The following is a 15,848-nucleotide window of genomic DNA, read 5'->3' as shown; positions in this document are numbered from 1 at the left end:
CTACCTAAACGTATCAACGGCTCACGTATTTGGAATGCTTTTTGGTTAGTTTTGTCCGTACTGGTATAGTAGCGCTTCCGACAGCTTCATGGATTATAGCGCGAGAGAACACGGACAAAGAGGACACCAGATGGCACGTGCACTTTTGCGCTGTAAACCATGAACGTAATACAACTCGCCCAATTTTATATCCTTATTCCTTCCAACAGCGCCGCAATTCAAACATCGACAGCAGCATTGATGCCGAGCTTTTGTTTTAAGCCTTCTTTTGTCGCCCACTCCAGCTGCAGTACATTGAAATAGTTCGACGTACGAGTGAAAAAACTCGTGAGACACTTTCAGGAGATACAAGTTGTTAGCCGCTCGATACAGTTTGCGAATAAATAATGATATTTAGTGTTTTCCTGAACCAAAAAGAAGACCTTAGCCACCTGCTCCTTGTAAATGTAAGCGTTTATTTAAGTACGCTTATTTCTAGTGAAACCTACTGCGACTTTACGAAGAATGTTTCCAGTGCATTTTCAATGTCAGAAAAACCAAACTTAACAATTAGGTATTAATGTCGCGGCTTCTATCGTTCTCAACATTACAAACAAGTCACCTACCAAGTTGTCTTCACTGCTAATTTCGAGGATGCGGGCACAGTCTCGCGGTCATGGCGGCCACATTTCTGATGGGAACGAAATGCAAGAACATCCATATACTTAGACCAATGTGCAGCAGGTTAGAAAGCTCGGGTCGTCACAACATTCCTGGGCGTCCCGCTACAACGTACCTCAAGATGATGTCGTGGTTAAGGCACATAAAAATTCCAGAACTTAACGAACATGTCATTCTGCAGACCAGCGTAATCCTAGGCCTGAAGCGGCACACGGCCCCTGAGTGCTGCTCTTAGATGAAGGCTTAGGTCAAACAGTGCCACCGTATTAATGCATAAGCTAACGTGCGCAGTGCTCCATCCATTCACCAGATAACACGAACGGGGTCAATCAACTACGCATGCATTCTGGACGGCTGTTGACAGAGGTATTCTGGTGGGTAATGAGATGGTCGCGGTGCTTTGTTGTGCTCAACGCGAGCTCTCAAACTTCTCTAAACGCTACCAGTTTTTATGAATTGTACAAGTTCTCAGGCTGCGTCAACATATTTGCACTGGTTAAGTTTTAACTTTTAAGTTTAAGTTTTAAGCTTTCAGCCCGTCCTCCTTAGCAGGGCATGGTGAAACATGCTTGTTTCATAAGTGCCTGACCCTCAGTTGACGCGCACTGTTTACTAGTCTAGATGAAGGCTTCTGCGATCTCCACCCAACACAAACTAGTTTGAATATGTAAGTGACGTTTAATCCTGATGTTTCAAAAGGGTTCGTCAAATTCAAAGCAGCCGTTAGATGTGGCCTGCAGAGACTTTAACGAGATGAGCGGAGCGCCTAGTTTGTGAGCAGTCAAGCGCTACCCGATAGGTCTTCTGGTTTTACGTTAACATATAGCTAACTCTGTCCAAGTTAATCATGAATCTTCGAGACTGCTGCCTTTCGTTGAGGCTGTTTAAAAACAAGAAGCCACCCGATACCAATGGAATTAAGTGAAAGCAAACTTAGAGAAATCATATTGGTTTAGTCGATTCCGTTTTTTGCTTTTCATAGTGGCGCCATTCTTGTGTTTATAAACGTTTCTGGAGATCATGTACAGGTGGAAACGTTTGGTCAACAGGACAATATTTGCACACATTCCGCATCGACTTAGTTAGATTTGATTTATTGACTAGCTTACCGAACACACTTTATAGAGTACTCGGTTCCCTATTCTCTCGACACATGACTCGATCCCTTATATTAGCTGCATCTCGGTTGATATAGTCAAAAATGGTGTCCACGACCAAGAGCTTGTCAGTGCTGTTTAGTAAAATAATTAAATTCTACTTGCTTTTCGTTTCAGAGGTTGCCGAAATATGAAGTGAAGTTTTACCATAATTTCAAGCGGCCAAGCTGCATCTTTCGACGACAGGATAGTCTCTATTAGCAATTCTTCTCACCCTACGTTTAGGTCGCAACTATACCACTGCATATTTAAGCTAGGACCGCTTGGTCACAATCATAGTATTTTTTTTCCCGCTAGTTGAAGGCAACTTTCCCAGAAGAGCGTAGAATCGGAGACTACGTACACGCGGCTCAAGCGCGGGTCATTTTTGAACATCGAGCGACAGGTCACGAGAAAAAAAAACGCGAGAGGAGGCACCTAATAGCTGTCTGGGAAAGGCTCGAGGTAATCTCATGCATGCGAACGCACTTCCCACACCAGTCAGCACCAAATTTTCTCGTCGTCGACAAGCCTCCTCTTCGTGCGTGATGAAACACATACGCAGTTTAATTTACTTCCTCGCAACAGAGACCGCTCTTTCCAGCGGTCTTTGTTTACAGTCCTACCGTCTTTCTTGTGAGCCTGCGTAAACATGTGGAAAGCTGGTCAGTGCTGCAGAGCTGGAAACTATAAAGAATTTAACTCACCCAGCATAAAAAAAGCTGCAAGGGAATTCTGCTGAGCCGGAAGATATTGTGTGCAGTGCCACATTGTTTACATTCACCCTTCGTTTCTTTTTTTTTTCTTTTTTTAGGAACGGCTGCTGCGCAGGCTGGGATGTGGCAACATCACATCAGCTCTCAGAGCGGTAGTTGTGCAAACGGCTAGGTGACCCCATACGTGAAACTACCATGCCTTGCCGTCAAAAACAAGAATTGCGGTTTAAGCGTTTAGAAACCCCTCATATATGTAGTTGTAATCGGTATGCGATAGAAGCAGTGTAGTAGTTCTCGATCGCAAACATTCGAAGCAGGTACAGGTCCCTGACACACGTTTTGCTGCATGTATAAGGATGTTCAAGAGTTCTATGACGACGGAAGACAAGGACGAACGGTGCTGTTGTCTGTCCTAATCAATCGGCGTCTTTTTCCACTGTTCCCCTCATAAGTCTGTAAGGAAGACACGCACACAGACACACGCACGCACGCACCCACATACACACACGCACGCACTTACACACAGGAAAATCAGAGTATAAAAGCTGGAGTGTACGCGAAGTTCGTATTTCCCAATAGAAAGCAACGGTCTTGACTCTCTAGTGAAATAATTTAGTACATGGAGAACGGTTACTGTTGGGTTGTGGCAGCCCGTGCACGGTGTTCTGTGCTGTTCTTTTTAACTGGCTTCCTGTGGAGAGGTTGAGGTTTTTATTACCTCGGCCACTCCATTTCTATAGGTTCTGCAGTCATTAGCGTTCGTTAAAAAATCAAAATTGCGTTTTTATAGGTGTCTGTACGACAGGTTAGGCCATTATCTGCATTCACAAAACAAGTATGACGAACATGTGTTCTTATAAAGGTACTGCAGCAGTACGTATTCTCACGCTTCCTGTTACTTTGCTAACCTTCTTTGAAAGCAAAACGGTCTCCCAAAAAAATATAACAACAAGAAAAAAAAAGACAGTGCTCGGTAGCAAAACTTGCCGTTCTGCTCTTTATTCGTCTTATAGTGTCGAAGCGAATAAGTGAGGTCCCTGACGAGGCTGTTTTCGTTTCTTCACAAACAGGCACATGTTCCGAGAAAGCATAAATCCTTAAAACCGAGAAGGCAAAAAAACCTACAGAAAACAACAAGAAAGAGTATTTCGACAAAACTTTCGGCGGACGTGGTAAGTATATAGTTCGCACCAACGCAATATTTTTCGGTGTTCCCGGTGCCATAATGCGGAGATCACGAATGACGGCAAGGCATGGAAAATCTGGCGCTGCTTGTAGACGACGTTGACCGTCCATCATTTTGACAGGATGCGCTGCAAGGCCTCCGTGGTGTCGTGGGCGAAGCTTTATAAATGCCGCTGACATGCTTAGGCGAGTGGCGAATGAAGCGACAAAGACCGCTACAAGAAAGGTGCTTCAATATTTGTAAAAGAAACAAGGACTCATAAGTATTGTGTATATACAAAAACAGCCCGGCCATGATTCCCTACATTACGAATAATAATAAAGTCACAGTTTCGCCGCAAGGGCGAAGCAATGGATGCGATAGCAAGAAAAGCGGCCCCCCGGCAGCAACTACCGCGCGAGCAGATAGCGGAAGGGCAAGGTTCTTCCTGCGCAAATATTAAAAGAAGCGAGCGAACTGGCCGACGACTTTTAAATGCGCCCGGTGCGCTCCTCGCGCCATCTCGCTGGTAATGAAAGAACGCTTATTAGCGCCTGCCGTCTCTGAGTCCTGCCAGCGGTAAAGGGTGTGTATATAACGCTCGCCGTTAGGTACCTGGAGGATCTGTTTCTTTGTGCCGTAATGGTTAGCGCCACGCGCTGCGGAGCGAGAGGTTGCTGGTTCGATTCCGCGCTTCGGAAGAAATTTTTCTAAATTATTTTTCTATGAGATATATATATATATATATATATATATATATATATATATATATATATTCTTATATGGTGCCTCACGGCGGCGCCAGAAAGCAGCCGAGACTGTCCATATAATTACTATCGCAATAAAATCTTATTACCTCAGCGAATCTGTAACGGCTAGTTTCTGGCGGATTGCGCCCACGGACAAAACGACGAGCAGAAAACCCATTTTCATGTTCACATTTGTGGAAGGGCTCTGCATCATTTTCTGTCCTTGCTTTTGACAATATTTAGTTTCTCATGTTTATTCGCACAACGTTACCATAGGTTCACAAACGCGTAACTTAAGTGTTAGCATGGAGCCATAGCCGAACCCATAACCTTCATATTGGGTCCCGCCCGGTCCGCGTTGAACATTGTAACCGCCGAGGGAAGTGACCTATAAATAGAACGCCATTATTTCGTAAATCACGATCGATTAACGAGAAACTTCTGTCGCAAATGTTGCAGCGACGGTTATTATTAACAAAAATCACATGTATAATGTTTCTTGTACCCGAATGTCACAAAGATAACCAACGTGGCCGACGAAAGAGTAAGATCGATTAAGGGTATTTTTTTAACGAGCTGTATCCAAACCCTGAACTTGTACAAGCAAATTCAAGCGTTCAATAAATTCACATACTATACTGGTGGAACGGGAAAACTTACCTTTGGTGACCAGTTGGAAACAAGCTGCCTGCGGCTTGGCTTGCCAAGCAGACGCATTAGCAATCCCAACATATTAATCTTCCTTATCATCCGGGTCATCACAGAGAGGCTTATACAGTAGACGGTACGTTCGAAAATGTGGGAAGGGGTTTGCAAGTTACTTTGAAGTGTCAACTTTGACATTTTTCAATCAAATATCTATTGCCGTAGAAATCTCGTTCATGCAGCAAAAAGGAAAAGAAGAAACACCCAACTCAATAAATACAATTTCGGCTGCTGTCTAAAAGATGTCGGGTTCGATCCTTGCCGCGGCGATCGCATTTAGATGGAGGCGAAATGCTAGGGACCCATGTACTTAGATTAGGGCGCAGGTTGAAGATTTCCGGAGCCCTCCACTACGGTGTGCGTCGTAGTCATATCGTGGCTTTGGCACGCAAAATAATAAGCATAGCTTACAAAGTACGCGCCCTTCTTGTTCCGCTGGTTACGAAGGTTAATGCGAGGGTCAGGTTAACCTAAGTTTGGTGCGTAAACAACGCACAGCACCTTGTTCAAGAAAGCCGACGTGTGCCACGCCACAAGAAAGCGACAATTCGATTCAGTGTTTTTTTTTTTAATGCAAGCCAAGTTGTTTAGTCCTTGTGCATCGATGGTGGCAGCTGCAATTGGGTCGATAAGGCATTGTTTTCTGATCCGGAAAGCAGCCATCATGTGCGGCCGCGATAAGGTGAATTGACCTGTGAGCGTCGATTGCGTTGTCGCGCGTCGCCACCGAGCTCAGGATGTCTCTAACAGAGATGATAATGGGAGCACATTCGAGGCAAAAGCTCAGACTGCCCACGCTACGCCACGGGGCATCGTGCAGCACATCCTAATGAAGCATAAGCCAGCGGTGTACGGATTGTCGAGTCACCGAGGTTAACGCCCGTAGTTTAATCACGTTTACTATACAGGATTTGCTATACTTAGAGCAGTGGTTGGCAAACAGTTTCCAGTCTCACCGGAATCACAAAAGAGATTGTTAACTGTATCGGTTGAAGCGCGAGTTTGGCCCTATACTGCGGTATTTTTAAGTGATATTTCGCACGTAGTCAACAAATAAACACTCTAAAATTTATTTCAAACAATAATATGTAAGGATTCTCGTCAGTTATAGCTTATCTGCTAGCCAAGCTGTCGCCAAGTATTGCGCCAGTTACACAAACCCGCGTATCTGAAACGAATTAAATATTGCAACATTATTATGCGTGCGTGCCTATACCTAGTGCGCATCGACATGTTTATGACCTCTCTTGCTCCGTTATGAAACCCTCCAGCCACGCGTCGCATGATATAAAAAAAAAAGAACAGAAAAATGTTTGCAAGGTGACATATCTCAGATGGAACGACCGCCACAAAGAATGGCGGGTTCATAGTTTCTGTTCTAAGCAGCCACTTTATATGCAATGCTGTATGTAGCATTACGCGACTAATATTCCCCTTCATATCACGCAGCTCTGCAATGTCCTTTTGATGTTGCTTTTCTGAAACACGTGGGAAAGCGTATAGAAACAGAAAATTACTTTTCAGATCACAAATTTTGCCGAAGTTGAAGTGTTGTTTTTAGGTGGGTTACTGCTAAAATGCCCGTTTTTAAGCGGGGAACAGTTAGGGGTGCCATTGTAAATATTCGGTGGGTGTGATACGCGGAAAAGCAATCACAATGCTCTAGAAAAGAAATATTAGAACAGTGTTCGAGGGATCCATTTCAATCGCGCAATGTGCCTCCATAATGACGGCCTTAGCAAAGGGGCGTGCTATCGATGAACTCCCATACAATATATTGCTCCACGCTCGCCTGGCTTACGTTCCCACTGTCATGTGCTATAGTCTGTGAACAGCGCAAGTTTGCTGAAGAGCATGTTTAGGCGAACGGCTGCAATCTTTAGGTGGTGATTACGATAATCGCTGAAGGCAACACAAGACAACGTTAGCTGCCGACCAATGAGCTGTCGTTGCCTGGGAGTGACTTTCCAATCTGGCGGCTTGCCATCACTCGCATTAACAAATCTAAAGCATGGGGCATTACGCAACTTGGTTGCGAGCTAATCGCTGACTCCACGGTCACTGTTACTGGCAGCTTGCACGATCCTAAAATGATAAAATTATGGGTTTCATCACGTCATAATAACTGTGTCGATATAGCACGCCGTGTGAGCGGTATAATGACGATGTTACGTAACACATCGGCGCCGCCACCTTGGCTTGTTAAACGGGTGTTTTATTATTTGTGCATATCGCGACGTGAATTAATAAGATCATGAAACGTCGGATGCACCACCCCAACCGTTTTCACGCGCATGCGTCTACCGTAGCCTTGTTCGTCTATTGTTTAAAGTACAAAACAGCAAGGCAACAGTCCATATGCGGCACCAAAACCCGTGCGTAAAATAGTCTATATAATGTATCCGTTTACTAAAATACTTAAATTTTAAATGGTTTACTCGCAGTACTGCGAGCGGCGCTTTGATTTTGTTGTATGATCATTTTCAGCTCACACGAGCCATCGTAGTTCCGCGCAATCGTGCATTGCGTAAATGGCGTTGGAATTTAAGCAACACACGATCGCCTGAACCCTCAACTGCTCTCTTTATTGTTGCGACACCTCAACGGTGGACTGTAGTGACGCGCTTATTACTAGAAGTGGTGCCTTACGGTATAAATCATTCTCGCACAAGTTAATATATGGACAGCTGAAACAGAATATATTCAATTTTTGCTGCAGTGAAGCCCTTTTCCGCCTCTCACACCATTGTGCGTCACTGGGAATAGACCTTCTAGATGCAATAAGGTCTCCTTGGCTACCACTATAAATACTCTGATCTGGCCATGTATATCTAGTCTCGATACGTACAACGAACGCACAAAAAACAATTTTCCATTGCCCAGATTGCAGAGAACTCTGTTGTTCACTCTCGCACATGCTATGGCAATGTCCCGCGTTACCTCAGGGACATCTCACCAGTGAGTCCGACCGAGAAGAGGCACTCAGGAGCTCCGCGCTCAACCAGCAACTCAAGGCAGTCCAGAGGGCCCAAGAACTGGCGGAACGCCATCACGTTCCCGCCCCGACACGGGCGTCACCTACGGTAGCGGCTGCTAGGGTGTCCCCCCTGGATCCCCCGGCGGCCTAAACTCCTCAGGACCGATGAAGAAAAGTTGTTGACTGACTGACTGAAGAGTCATCATTTATAAGGAAGTCGAACGGGGATATCTACTCTCGGCTTCGCAGCAGTTGAGATAAGTGTCACCGAAGATGCTTGACAATAGCGTGAAGGAGTACTGCCGTCGCGAGGCTGTCACAATATTCACACCAATGCGCGACTCGCAAGTAGAGAGTCGCGCATAACACCAGCACAAGCATGGGCGGAAGCCCAAATTATGTTTTAAAAAAACCCGGTAGCAAATGTTTCCCTCTTTAAGGAGGTCCACTCCGTTTCGTTTCAAAATCGCCAGCATTACTACTCGGGCATGTTTTCCTTATCCCACCAATATGACACATTGAGAACGTGATGTATAACCAAAACGTTCGATCAACATAACACAAAGAATAAGTAATACTTACTGTGAACGTATTACAGTTATACTATTTCAAGGAATGGATATCTTGCATTACGATACAGCAGAAGTGACCTGCGCGAAAGAGAAGCACTACTAAACAATGAAAGTGTGTTGAAGGAACACAGGAAGAGGAGGAATAAACGTTTATTGCACGAAATGGCATCGCGGTGCTAGTCCCGCCTCTACCCTAGGTGGGGGGGGGGGGGGTCTCCTCATTCTAGGAACCCTCTGGCCTTCGCTGCCTCCTTGGCTCCGGCGACGAGACGTCGTTGTTGGTCCAGATCCTCTGAGACGAGCTTGGCCTCTCACGTTTCGAGAAGGTCTTTGCCTTCTTGGCTGGCGTTAAAGGCATTCGATGAAGGCGATGTGTCTGTGTGTATATTGCACGGGCACGCGATGATCAGGTGAGCCAAGGTGTCAGATACGCCGCAAATTGGTCAGAGGTATTCGTGTAACGTTGGGTATTAGTGTACTGTGGGTATTTTGGATTTTTTAAAGTACGTGACAGGGGTGATACAGTTGTTATTTAAGTTTAGTTGACGCGCTAATTAGCGTATTATGATTCATCGATTGGCTCGAATGAGCTGCGTGTTACTGCAGTAGTTGAATGATTATTTCTCGGTGGTAGAGAAACGTGGTTGTGTTTGAGAACAGGAAAATTGAGTAAAGAATTGTTATTATTATTTGGTTTGGATACACAATAAGCACGAAGACAGAAGAAATAGGTAGAGAACAGGCTAACAACTGCCACCTAAAGAGGCACAACACCTGCCTGGTCCTTCGGGAAGGTGGAAACATAGAGGAATGGCAAATAGGAGTAGAGAAAAAGGAAAGAAAAGAGGAAAGAAAAACAAATAACACAGACGCGGACTTGTAAACTTGTTGTACTAAGTTACAATCGCACATAGTTTTGGCGTTGTTTTATTGTGCCTAAAATTCAACACTTCATCCCTGTGCGGATTATAAGTATCTCAAAGCAAGTATATAAGCAATAGAGATGAAGAAAATATATAAAAAGAACCATGCAAGAATAAGAGCGACGATGTATCCGTGATTGTCCTGCAGTATGGCTTTTATTAACCCGACGTGAAACACGCCACCATGTTTGATCTCCTTTCCTGTAAGTTCTTTGAAAGACTCAAATTGAAAGTCATTGGAGTTTCGAGTGTCCGGTATGTCGAAATTGTATCCGTTGGAGAACAGATTCATGCGAATTTCTTTCGTTTTTCTTTTTTCGACGCAAATGTGGCAATGGCGTCTAGTTAGTGCCCTAATTGAGGACCACAAATTGGGGACCTTCGTAGGGTGTTATCTCGATCAACAAGCCCTAATTAGTTTGAGCTGCGCAGTGCCGTTCGTGTCTATTGCTTTCATTACACATTTTACAGCTCTTTTAACGTTTCAGCACACCCTGTCTGCTCTCATTACTTGTGACAAGAACGCCATTGCACCCATCGGCACCGGACTAATTGCTTTAGCGCAATAATGCGGAAGGACAGGCGAGACGTCTCTCCAAATTAGAACCGCCTCTAGTCTGCGGCTTAATATGTTCTCGCTTTTTAGCAGATCACTAAAAGTTTGCGAAAAGTGCAGACTTCAACCGCTCAGTAGCTGTTTCGTATATCTGGGTAATTAAGATAATTTCATTGAAGTACTGGCTTTGTTTCGTCGCCTCATTTGTTCTCCGTGAAGTGTATACAGTAAATTGTGTCGGGTGTAGGCTCAATTGCATCTTTCTAGAATGCAGCACATATCCAACATACGGCCACTCATAAATACGTTACATTTTCTACAAAAAATAATCATATAGAAATGTCGTCGATGCGAGTTCTGCTTGAAACTAACACTGGTCAGTTATTCTAATGTTTGCTCGTTTACGGAAGAAACGATTATGAATAGCTGATCGGGTTGCAGTGCTTGGTGGTGCTTGGTACAATATGAAATGTATGGCGGCGATTGAATCTAAAGAGACTGTAAATATGTGCTCTGACAATAGATCAGGCGGAAAACACATAGGCGGGATACTTTTCTGAGGGTTAATAGCGGCGAAAGGTGTCCAGAAGCAGTTTTCTTAGTAAAACTGGTAGTTATTTGGTAGTTATTTTGAATAAATCGGGCTGAGCAATTTTTTTTTTGGGACTTATCGTTCCACGCACTTCCATGATCACATAACATAACCTTCTTCGAAAAACCTGGGACTGCGCCGCTGATTGGTTCAGTAGCTTTGAGGCTGCAATCGCAAAGCCGAAGAATTGGTGAGCAAGCGCCTTCACCGAATCAGTCGTTTTTGACCAAAGGGACCATCGCATTGCGACCACATTGCTCGCGTGACCTTCCTCAGTTGCCGCCGTTAACGCCCCGTTATTAAATCTGCCAAGCGTCATTCCTGTGCGAAAGCGCAGAGTTCTCGCGTTCTGCGCCGCGCTCTGTGACATTCCCCAAGTATTCTCAGAAGAGCGTACGAGGAACACGACTTCAACGCTTAACGCTGCTACCGCTTTCGTTCATGATAATATAACTCACTGATTGACACGCAGACAACATATGCAAGCTACAGGTCCCAGAAGATAAATGTTGCGTCTTTGTAACATTGCTTATTTACCGAAGTGAACCTTGTCTTATTGCGCATATATGGCAATGGAGTATCTTGTGCTTCTGTAAAGCACCAACATCTCCTACATGCATTTAATTAAAAGAGTACGGCTCGCATGACTGCATACAAAAACCAGATTAGTAAAGCGGGAGCAAGCTCCATTGAGCATATTTTGTGGTTACGTTGGCTGAACAAAGCGTTTCTCCTTTTAATATAAGCTTCCAAAATGACAGTACCCATATGCTCTTTTGCGTGATTTCAGTATCGCTCGTTTCTTAAAAGTGTACCCGAGCATTTTAATATGTGAGTGACTTAGAAAGAATTGCCATTTTGCGACAATTACTTTGCACTTCTAGAAGTAAAGACTAAGTGTCTTTCAAGGCTTTGTAAAAAATTACGGCACTTGGCAACAGCTTCTGTGATTCTTACTGAAAAACCTGAATGGCTCAGGTTCGGGTAGTACATGCATAAATTCGGTCTCTATTTCAATATATACTACTCCTGTAGATGTGTCCTGTGATTGGCTTTGTTATGTGTGAATTTATGCAGCTAGAACACAGCCAACGTTTTCCCCAACATTCATACCAACAGGCGTTGGCATGGGCATTGGCCCGGTGGTATGTCTCAATGGCACGCTTTCGAACGCATCATTTCTTTCTTAAAGTCAAATTTTCTTTGGCTTTACTCCTGCGTATGAATCAGCTCCGCTATTCGTCACAGGTCAATTATTTTATTTTAATATTTTTGGTCGTGCATCTTAGTGAATCATGTTTCTGCAATAAAATAATTTATCATAAACATCAGCTAGTTCCCAATTATAGATAGCCCCTGTAGATAGCCTTGTAGATAGCCTTGTAGATAGCCTTGTAGATAGACCATTGAAATTCATTGCTCTTCAATTTTTCGATGTTTCTCGTCTGTGTAATGTGGCCAGGAAGCATAGAATTATCGTTTTGACAAAAATTTCTAACGCAATCTGCGTCGGACCTCCAACCCTCTGCCCTAACACCATGTGAGAATTAATGGAAAATAGAGTGACAAGAAAACAAATATACAAAAATGTTGTCGTTATCCTTTACCGCATATCTACGCCTCGGTTTTCTTGTCATCCTCTATTGCTGTTCAACGATTGTGTCACCGCAAGAAGACGCGAGAAAAGGAGCAACAGGCTAAGTCTTGTTTCGATGTCGGGGATCTCGCAAACCTTCCACTGCCGGAAGAATGGCAAGTGGTTCACCAGAGGGAAATGCTAAAGGCTCTTTGTTTTCCTAGTAGCCCTCACTGGGAAGTACGTACAGGGACAATGTGTAGCGCGCGGCAGAGTCTATTCGTGCGGTAATTGCAGGAGCTGACTGAATATTTACGCAGCAAACGTGACGTAGACCATCCACCTTTCGACAAGATGACGCGAGAATGGAGGCGCTACTTAGTTTATTCTGGTGTCCACAAAGCATTCGCTGTTCTTTCGTGTGCTGAAAACTATCTAAAGCAGCAATGGCGTTTTTTTTTATTATTGCAAGGTGGGATAAGGCTCGATAAGGCCACACAAAAAGCTGAACGTACCTTTTGTCTGTAGATCATTGCCACAGAATTTTTTCAAACAGAATCGCGTATTCCTTGAAAAGCAATCGCCGTTAGGCCACGCCAGTCGCATTTCGCCTCCAACGAAATGCGACTGGCATGGCCAGGATCAAACCCGCGCCTTTTGGGTCAGCAGCCAAGCACCGTGACCACGGCACCACTAGTGGCTAAATAGCAGAGCATTGTCATCTTTGCTGCTATATATATATATTCGTTTTTGGTCCACCTCGCCCTTGCTTCTTTTTCGCCGCACTGAAGCAGGGCTGGGCAGCATCGCGATACAAGAGTATCGCGATAGTATTTCAGAGATACTTTTGAGTATCTGTATATCTCTATCGAGATACATTTGAAAAATGTATTTGTATCTCAGTAGTGAAATACATTTACGATGTATCGCCTGTATCGCGATACTATGCAGGACACGGGTATTTTGTTACATTGTTTTTTTTGTGTGTGTCGGAAATGAGTTGAGGCGTGTTTCAAATGGGGGAATGACGTTTTTTTTTATTGTGCCAAGACAAGCAAAGGCGCGCCGCCGGTCGCCGACAGATAGGGCGGCGATGGTTTCCCCTCAAGCACAGAATGGTCCATGTGGTAAAGCGCGCGACAACGCAGACGGCAGAATCGCGGGGGCAGTGTTGTCGGCCTCTGCCGACGAAAGTCGCTGTCTCTCAAGGTCAGTGCAGCACGCCTAATTTTTTTCGTGTGGCAAGCCATTACTTCGCGACCCCCCGCACGGATACCGCCCTGGAACAGGCTTTTGCAATGCTTCGCGGGCGTTCAGTTCTCAAAGCGGCGACACTTTCGAAAGCAATTCCCGTCGTCGCGGCGGAAGTGACTAGAAGATGGCTATCTTTGACGCGCTTTCAGCTACCTCTCCAATGTCAGGGTGCGTTCCTAATTGATGACATGCGTGAAACGGTCTTTTGTGGTAGCAGGCTCCCCCACCGCCGGAGCCGACTTCGCCTGTTGCGGCTTTCTAAAATGGGTGCTGGTAGCGTCGGTGGTGGTGACAGCTTCATCGAAGCCGACAGGGTCAGACGGCTGAGGATTCCGAAGGTGGCGACCGACTTCGGATTCTGAACAGTCAGAACAACCTAAGTGAGGGCGGAAGTGTTTCGCTATCTAGATGACCCGAGAAGAGATATCGCCACGCTGCAGGGCAATCCGGCTATGAAGGCGGTATTTATTCACTATAACACGAATGTGTGCTCGCCTTCAGCGGTAGACACACTTTTTTTTTCGTGAGTCTTGTGCCGAGGCTGAACCGACGCTGTTAGAAGACAGCCTATTTGAGAAGCATACACAGCAACCTTCTTAGCAAAGCAGATCTTTAAAATAAATGTGTGCTTTTTCTCAATTCACTGAGGTTCATTAGTGCACTAGAAGAGATTCATTAGTGATTCGAGTGATTTGCTTAAAGTGAGCTATGTCTAGTATAGCTTAGTTTGTTCGCAAAGTATGTCGATTTCGGTGTCCAATCTTTGTTACTGTTGCTGTGAAATAGTGTATTTTTATTGCAATTGATACTTGTAATTATGTAATTATTGCTAATTATGTACTTTGTCCGCCCCCTTCCTCTGCAATGTCTTAGCGGCGCTGAGGGTATTGTAATAATTAAATAAATGTGCTGTAACTTTAATTACAACATCATGCTGCACTAATAAGTGTCTTTGCGTAGTATGAGCATCCTTGAAATAAAAAAAGTATGCCAGCATCTGTATCGCTGTAACTGTATTCCGGAATACTTTTTTTGTCTTATTGCAAAAGTATCTCCTCAATATCCCGCTACGTTAAAGGCAAATGTATCTCAGTATCTGTATTTTAGGCTTCCAGTTCATGTATTTCGTTATCTGTATTCCGGAATACTTTTCTGAGTATCTCTGCCCAGCCCTGCAGTGAAGAACCTTTTCGGCCATTGTTGCTTTCGTGCTGTGCGTCGAATTTACCGACTTGGTGCACTTTCCAAAGTCTCTCTGCGAAACCAGTTTTCCTCTTCGCCTCTCAGACTATAAGAAACAAAATTCATATTGACAACTTCTCTCTTTCCACTCGACTCGTATTAGCAAAAAAGTATATTCAGCTTCAATGAGACAGCTTCACTTATATAGACTACTACTTAACATACGGTAGACCGTCATACAAAAACGTTTGCTTCCTTGCTTATCTTATAAACTTCTCATCAACGCGCGCTCATACTCTCAGTAGTGGTAAACAAACGAACAAGAAAAAAATTGGCCGCGTATCTGCGTGCTTCGCTGCAAATGTCGTCTAAAGACGATAGAAGAGGCGCTGCGTGAGATATGGACGTCATCTGGCAATACGTCGGGAAACACGAGTGCTGTGTTGCGGGCTAATACTGCAGGCGCAGCGGCAGGCGTAGACCGGCGGTGACCAACGCGACCGGTGGGGACGCCGGCCAGCCCGAACACGCTGTTTGGCGCGATGCGCCGAAGGAGAAGAAACGTCCGCACTCAACGAGTACTCTCCACACACTATTTTATTTACACGTCGCCTGGGTAAAACAGCAATGCCAGAGCGGCGCCCCCTGTCATTCGTACAATGCAATACTGAACCGAAACCGAAACACAACATGAGCTTGTGCAGAGGGCACGGAGGAAGACAAGTTTCAGCGCAGTCGCATTTTCAGCGCACCTTAAGAAACTAGGGTTGTAACATTGTAGGGCGAGTAGGGCCAGAAGGACCGTCACGACGAAAACCTGCCTCCTCAGTCGTACTCGCCTGGAACGTTGGTGTGGCTTCGCGTTCCCTCCTCCACTTCTGGCCTTTCCACAAAGCTACTGCCTAAATACGAAAGCCCCTACCGCGTCCTACGTCAAGCATCCCCAGTTAACTATATGATCGAGCCTGTTCAATCATCTACGGGCCGCCGTCGTCGCGGCCGCGAGACTGTTCACGTCGATCGACTGAAGCCGCATTATGACCCACCAGCTGTACCTGTTCCTTAGGTCGCCAGGATGGCTCCTT

Source organism: Rhipicephalus sanguineus, chromosome 2 (assembly GCF_013339695.2).
Source record: "Rhipicephalus sanguineus isolate Rsan-2018 chromosome 2, BIME_Rsan_1.4, whole genome shotgun sequence".
In the NCBI taxonomy this organism is placed as follows: Eukaryota; Metazoa; Arthropoda; class Arachnida; order Ixodida; family Ixodidae; genus Rhipicephalus; species Rhipicephalus sanguineus.
The sequence above is the reverse complement of the archived record's forward strand: the minus strand, read 5'-3'. Positions refer to the sequence as shown.